This window comes from Sceloporus undulatus, chromosome 2 (genome assembly GCF_019175285.1).
Source record: "Sceloporus undulatus isolate JIND9_A2432 ecotype Alabama chromosome 2, SceUnd_v1.1, whole genome shotgun sequence".
In the NCBI taxonomy this organism is placed as follows: domain Eukaryota; kingdom Metazoa; phylum Chordata; class Lepidosauria; order Squamata; family Phrynosomatidae; genus Sceloporus; species Sceloporus undulatus.
Genome location: NC_056523.1, coordinates 206,828,589 through 206,835,676, shown reverse-complemented (window position 1 = coordinate 206,835,676; position 7,088 = coordinate 206,828,589). Strand labels below are relative to the sequence as shown.

The 7,088-nt window shown below is 48.4% G+C and overlaps 1 pseudogene; it reads right to left on the bottom strand.

Moving 5' to 3' along the window:
- Positions 1 to 5,125: 5,125 nt before the first annotated feature.
- LOC121920542 overlaps positions 5,126 to 7,088 on the bottom strand; it is an 18,878-nt pseudogene continuing 16,915 nt past the window's right edge.

The window sequence follows — 7,088 nt, the reverse complement described above, 5'->3', positions numbered from 1 at the left end:
CTGACGCCGCTTTAACGAATTCAGCCTGACTGGCTGGAGAGGGGCGGGGATTAGGGTTCAGGGGCCCGCCCCCTGCCCCGCCCCTTCCCAGCCTCCGACGCCGCTTTAACGGCTACGGCTCCATCCCGGTGTATTGTGGGAAGTGTAGTTTTCCTCCGGCATAGTTTGCTACCTGAGAGCGAAGGCGAAGTGTCTCGCAAAACTACATTTCCCAGAATTTCTGTAGCACTGAGCCTGGCGGTTAAAGTAGTCTCAAAGTGGATTGTTCCTGTAGTGCAGATGCAGCCCTGGCCTCCCTCATGTTGATGTCGATTTTTCTTTTTTCCCTCTCCTGTGTACAGATTAAAATAAACAAATATAAATAAATACAAACAAAAGCATCACGGACCTTGGGTTAGGAGAAGGCACTCCTTGGGGGCCCTCTCATCTCAAAGCCCCTCAGACCACACTCTCTCAGCCTCCATGGGAAGGGATTCCAAATTGCCCTCCATTTTGAGCATGACCAAGAATTTCGCCTTCTCAGAGACCTCTGGTGCCACAGCAAACTACAATTCCCAGAATCCCACAGCATGGAGCCATGAGAGTTAAAGTGTAGATGAACTTAAGACTGCTCCTATGCTGTGGAATTAACGCAGTTTGATACCACTTTAACTGTCATGGCTCCATCCTGTGGAAGCCTGGGATATGTGGTTTGTTGTGGTACCAGAGCTCTCTGACAGAGAAAGCTAAATGTCTCACAGAACTACAGATCCCAGAATTCCATAGCATTGAGCCATGGTTGCTAATGCAGTGTCAAACTGCATTAATTCTACCGTGTAGACGCAGCCTAAGACTGAGGCATAATTTGACAAAACTCTTCCCCAAGAACCATTTTGTACCTACATCCAAGACACACCAAATTGCTGTCCTATGGACATACAGTAGTTTGGGGAGGAAGTAAAGTGTCCTTGAATTCAGTGATATTTACCAGGCTAATAAATACACACATTTTACATTTTATATTTTGTAATTTATGTTGCCTCAGGTAGGCTGAAAGTCTGATTCACACAGCAAAATCTTTGCGTAACGTGTCTCTTTGCCCTCGGTTGCAATTTGAATCCATTATAAAGGAGGCTCCACCTGTAACAGCCCCAGTAGTAAGCCATTTGTAAGTGACACGGCTATAAATTACATAGATGGGCACAGCAAAATAGAAGGATGAAACCATGGATGTAACAGAGAGAAACTGGATTCGCTTCTTCATTTCCACAGACAAAGGATTTTGAATTTGAATTGACATTCTCACATACCAATGGCATATATATGTCTGTCCCTGGTTTTCCACTGCATCAAATGTATACAGTATCTGAGGCAGCAGACTGAAGCCTAGGAAAAGTCATGCTGCCAACGTGTTTCTTTCAGTCGGTCTCAAAAGTGCCACAAGATCTCTCTACAGACTGATTCCAGAGACTAACAGGGCTATATATTTGGTGGAGTGGAAGCCAGGTTATGTCTGTACCTGCCTTCCACTTCGTCTAACGCATATCTGAGGAAGAAGACTTCAGTCTAGGAAAGCTCATGCTGCCAACTTATTGTGAGTCTCAAAGGTGCTAAAAGATCTCCCCACATACTGATTCTAAAGACTAACACAACCATTATATCTTTGAATTGTAGCACCATGGAGGTAATAGTCCTGCTTTGGAGTGGAGATCTCAAATGCCTTCTCTGCTCCTGGTTTTTTTTAGTTCATATCGGGTTTTTTAGTCCAGATCTGCTGAGCTCCCATATATTACTGTATATACGCATGGATTACTAGAAAAGACAATAATGCTGGGAAAGATGGAGGGTAGAAGAAGGTGGGGAAGACCAAAGACCAGATGGATGGACTAATTGCTGCAGACCAAATGCTTCAAAAAGCACAGCATCTATTCTGCTTCAGCCACACCTTGAGAAAGCTGCCCTGAGACCAAACAAATGTACATCTCCTCTTTTTAAAATCCTAGCAGTCCATAGCTTCCAGCTGTCCTGATTTGGCAAGAACAATCCCAGTTAATCCTCTGGTCTCCCACTTGTCAGCTGTTTGTAAAAGTCCCAGTTTCTCTCTCTTCTCCTCCTCCTCCTCCTCCCACCTCCCTCCTTATCTTCAGTTACTCAGTTGCTGGAAACGGAGTTCAAATTGTTTGCATTTATTAACTTAGCAGGAAAATTGACATCCACAAGAGCTACAGATTCTGGCCTTTAAAAGGGAGTACAATGAGCCACTGTGCATTGGGTTGAGCATTGGACTATGGCTCTGAAGAGCAGGGTTCAAATCCTGCCTGGCCATGAAAACTGACTGAGTGACCTTGGGCAAGCTACATTCTCTCAGCCTCAGAGATGGCAAGGCAAACCCTGCTGAAGAAACTTACCATGAAAACCCTGTGTCTGGGTCGCCATAGGTCAGGAATACTGAAGGCAAACAATTCCAACACCTGTCTTATGGCCCACAGAGCTGTAACTCTTGACACTTCTATTTCCTTCCCTTTTACAGGTGAAAAACATAGAGAGCTTTCAGACCTTGCAGCTTAGAGTTTTCCCCATCCTCTCTTCTTTTTGAGGGACTGAGGTTCCCAGAATCCCCCAGCCCAGCACGGACGCAACACACCTCCTCTAAGGGGGGGGAGGGCGCAACTCCCATGGTCTCTTTCCTTGGACTGCCGTCACCCATGGCCACAGCACTTTGGGAAGACTGTCTCCTCTCCCGGACTGCCATCCAGTACTGACCTGGGCCTTGCACCTGGATTATAGAAAGGCCTCCCCCAACTTGCATTATTTTTTTTTGAAAAAACCTGTAATTAAATCAATTAATGACATTTCCCATTCCCAACTTTGCATGGAGATCTCTTTTGCAAAACCACTGGGTTTTCAGGAAATCCTTTCCACATTTTTCAAATCTCTGCACAAGGGCTGGGCCTTGATCATGACTATGAATCTCTCTCTCTATATATATATGGTGTGTGTGTGTGTAATATATATATACAGTATTTGGAAGGTTTGAAGAGAAAACACGCAAAGTGCATGAACACACAAGTCTACTATAACATAAAGGTTTATGATTATTATAAAATATTATTATAAAATTCATTAAAACAAAGTATCAGTAATACTTCTATAACAAAGGCTAGCAGTGAGTGACACTTCTACATAAAAAGTAACAGTAATAAAAATACTACAATACAATATAGATGCAAGATAATATACAACAAACAATAAAAAACAATACAGTAATGCATACTCCAAATAGGAATAATGTTACAAAGTAACAGGAGTAGGCTTTCTGGGCTCTGCTCCCTGCCCCTCCATTCCTGGGGTCTTGTGGGTTTTGCGGCGCTGTCCCGCTGGGGAGCAGAGCTATGAGGAAGGGAGGGAGGGAAAGGCCATGCCAGCCTCAGGGGCAACAGTAGAGCCCCCGTCCCTTGGTCTGCCCTTCCATGGGAATGGCATGGGATGGAGGAAGGAAGGGTGGGAAAGGGGGGGAAGAAGGGAAGAAAAAGGGGGAAGGGAAGAGAGGAGGAGAAGAAGGGAGGGAAAACGGGAAGGAAAGAAGGGAAGGGAAGGAAGGAGGGAAAGAAGAAAGCAAGAAGAGGAAGGAAGGAAGGAAAGAAAGGGGAGGAAGGGAGGACAGAAAGAAAGAAATAGGGAAGGGAGGGAGAAGAGAGAAGCAAGAAAAGAGGAAGGAAAGAGGAAGGGAGGAAGAGGGAGGGAGGAAGGAAAGAAGATGGAAAGGCTAAGAGGAGGAAAGGAAGTGAGGAGGGAGAAGAAGGGGAAGAAGAGCAGCGGACAAGAGAAAGAAGGAAAGAGAAGGAAAGAAGGAGTAGGAGGGGGGATTGAAGGGGGGGAGCTGTGGCGATAGGAGAAAAGGGGAGGGGTAGGGTTTTCAGAGCAGGATAGTTGGTTAAGGAATGAGGAATGGTGGGGATGTGGGAGGAGCGGAGGAGAGAAGGAGGGATGGGGAAGCAGGAGCGTGGGTGGCGGAGGAGTGAGGGGAGAGGGAGAGGGGGGGCAGGGGCGGTGGGAGGTTGCTCGACGGAAGGGTCGGAGAGGAGAGGGGGAAGTGAGGGGGTGGGAGGGAGCGGGCCGAAAAAGAGGTGGACAGAAGCAGTAAAGGCAGAATAGAGAGGAGGAAGAGAGACGCAAGGCAAGAAAAAAGAGGAAGAAGGGAAGGGAGGGAGGGAGAAGGGGAGAAGGAAGGCAGTAGAAAGGAAGCGAGGGAGGAAGAAAGAAGGGAAGGAAGGAGGTAGACAGGAAGGAAGCAGAAATGAAGGAAGGGAAAAGGGGGAAGGGAAAGAAAGTGAGAGAAGGAGGGAAAAAGGAAGAAAGGGGTCAAGTAAAGGAAAAGGGAATGAAAAAAAGAAAGGAGGAGGGGAGTGAAAGAGAAGAGGAAAGAGAAGGAAGAGACAAGGGAAGGAAAGAGGAATGGAGAAGGAGGGGGGGAGAGAGGTAAAGAAAGGACATGAAGGGGAAGAGAATAGGAGGAAGGAGGGAGGAAAAGAGGGGAAGGAGAGGAAGAGGGCGTTTCGGGAGCCCGTCCAACTGACCAGGAAGGGGATGGTGGCGGGGGCTGCGGAGATGTAGTACTCTTTCTTCCTCCTCCCTCTGTCTTCCTTCCTTGGCAGAGCGGGGATTTGAACCCGGCTGGACTCTGGGAGTTGAGCCCAGAGGGGGCTGCTGCTAGCGCTCACCGTCACTGGAACCTGGGGCAGGCAGCTCGACGTGGATGGACATTTAACTCTGGGGGGGAACTGGGATTATCCCGCCCACAAATGGGGAAATGCTGCAGCCAGCGTCCGAGTGGCAGCAGCATGGGAGGCCGTGCGATGCCATCCTCCCTTTGCGCAGGGGCAGCAGGGAGTCCGGAGGGGAGTCTCTGGGAATGTCTTGAGACCTCGGCTGAGAGAGAGGTCTCTTGGGGTGAGGAGCCATGGCACCAGTGGAAGGGATGGTCTTTTGGTCCTGTGGGGGGAAGGAAGGAGATATACTTTTGGTTTGTGCGTCTTCCCTTTGAAGGGAAAACCTCCCCAGGTAGAGAGACAGAGAGAGGGACACAGAGGGAAACTGACTCACTGCGAAAGAAGGCAGGCGCTCATGTGGGAAGGAAGTAAGGCCTTCATGTCGTGCACCAGGTTCGCCTCTGGAGCAGGATTCCAAAGATGTCAATAGCTTCCCTGCAGGGGACAGAAAAGATGGTTGGTTGAGGGTTGGTTTGTATCCTGCTTCTAGCCCCATTGGCTACTCTTCCCCAGGCCTGCTTCAGCCAACTACCCGGGACAAGGTACGTTTTGAGCTTCCTTCTGGTCCCCTGCTCTTTGGGTTGGAAAACTGGCTGAACAAGAGTTGGCCAGGACAAACAGGAACAAAAGCGTCCTTCAGGGTCTGGGTGTCGCGGAGTCGCTACAATGGTCCTGATCCCTCTGATCGCCTTCACCTGAGGAGAGAAGCAGGTTTTCTGGTAAACACCTGGAAGGAGGGAGGGAAACTACGTTGGGTTTCCTACCTTGTGGTGAGCCATGTGAGGGTCAGCTCCGTACTGGCCAAAGGCAATCGTCACCATTCAGAATCCACTTTCACTCAGTTCGTGATGAAGTAGACGGCAGGCGTGAGGTGCAGCTGCTTCGAGAGAGGATGGCACACATGAGCTGATCACAGGCTCTAGAGAAAGGGAAGGAGAGCCATGGCACCCTGCCGGACCCCCACCCTAGGAGGGAATGGGCACATCCTGGGAGGAGGAGTGTACCCAGTTTCTTCTGATTCCAGTAATGATCTATCATCAGGGCCATGATCGTTGAGAGAGGCCTTGCCATGTCCCATTCTCTTCTTGGGTGCAACCAGCGAACTTTTGCACAGCCGATGCAAGGCTTCCATCGTCTGTCAGAAGGGAAAAGAGAGCAGGGAAATGAGGCCCAATGTGACAAGCCTTGGGATGTGTCCTTCCTTCTATTGGGCCTGGTCTTTATGTGGATTTTGGGTTGGATAACTTTAAAAAGGGGGGGGGAACTATTGTCTCTTGAAGGTTTAATGCCTTTTGGTTTCCACGCTTATCTTTGGTATCAAAAGACAAGGTGCATAAAGATACCTAGATCATTATATAGAAGCCACTGCAGAGGACTTGGATGAAGTAAAAAAACAACAGTTTTCCGATAATCCAAAGCGGGATTGTAGACATTAAAAAAAACCAGTATTAAGAGTCTCCTTCCTTTCTTACCGGGAAGAATTAAGTTCACTCAATCAAACTCCCGATGACTGCATTTCTCATTGGAAGTTCTCCCCTGAACTTCTTGGACTCTGAAACGAGCAAGAAAAGGCCAGGAAACATCATCATCATAATCATCATCATCACCTTAGGGCTAGCCTGAAGAAAGAGGCTCCTCCCTCCTTATCCAGTCATCTTTTACCTGTGAGGGAGCAAATAGGCGGCCTGCTCCACCAGGGCAGCCTAAAGAAGAAGAGCCTCCCTCGGTCCATCTGCCTTGGTCAGGCCTCAGAGGAGAAAAGAATGCTGGACCTGATCCCCTCCCTCCTCACCATTCCCTTCTCCTTTTGTGTCGTGTCTTTCGATTGTAAGCCTGGGCAGGGAACCCTCTGTTGAAGCCACCCATTCCCAGTGACTGGGCGGCATATAATAATCCTGTGTTTTGTTGTTGTTGTTTATTTATTTTATCTTCATGCTGGTCATTTGGTTCCCATCCAGGACAAACTGAGAGACCTTCCTGTCCGATGTGGACTAAGATCGCCTCTGTGGCGAAGAGGTGCTCTCCAATTTCTACAAATAAATGAATGAGAAGTGAAAGAGAGCAACCGGTCCCAGGGATGGTCTGGGTGGCCCTGAGCCTAAAAGAGACGTTCCCTAAAAAAGCGGAGAAGGGAGACACATCCGCCCCCCCCCAGTTTTTGCCCTTCGTTACCCATGAGCTGAAATTTATTCACCTGCTATACTATGAAGACAAAAGAAGAATGAATCTGGCAGAAAAGTGAGGAAACGGTGTGTGTGTGTGTGGGGGGGGGGAAAGGCCTATCTTCATTACCGTTAAAGACATACGACTCTGCACTTCTTCAAGCAACGCAGTAAGTCC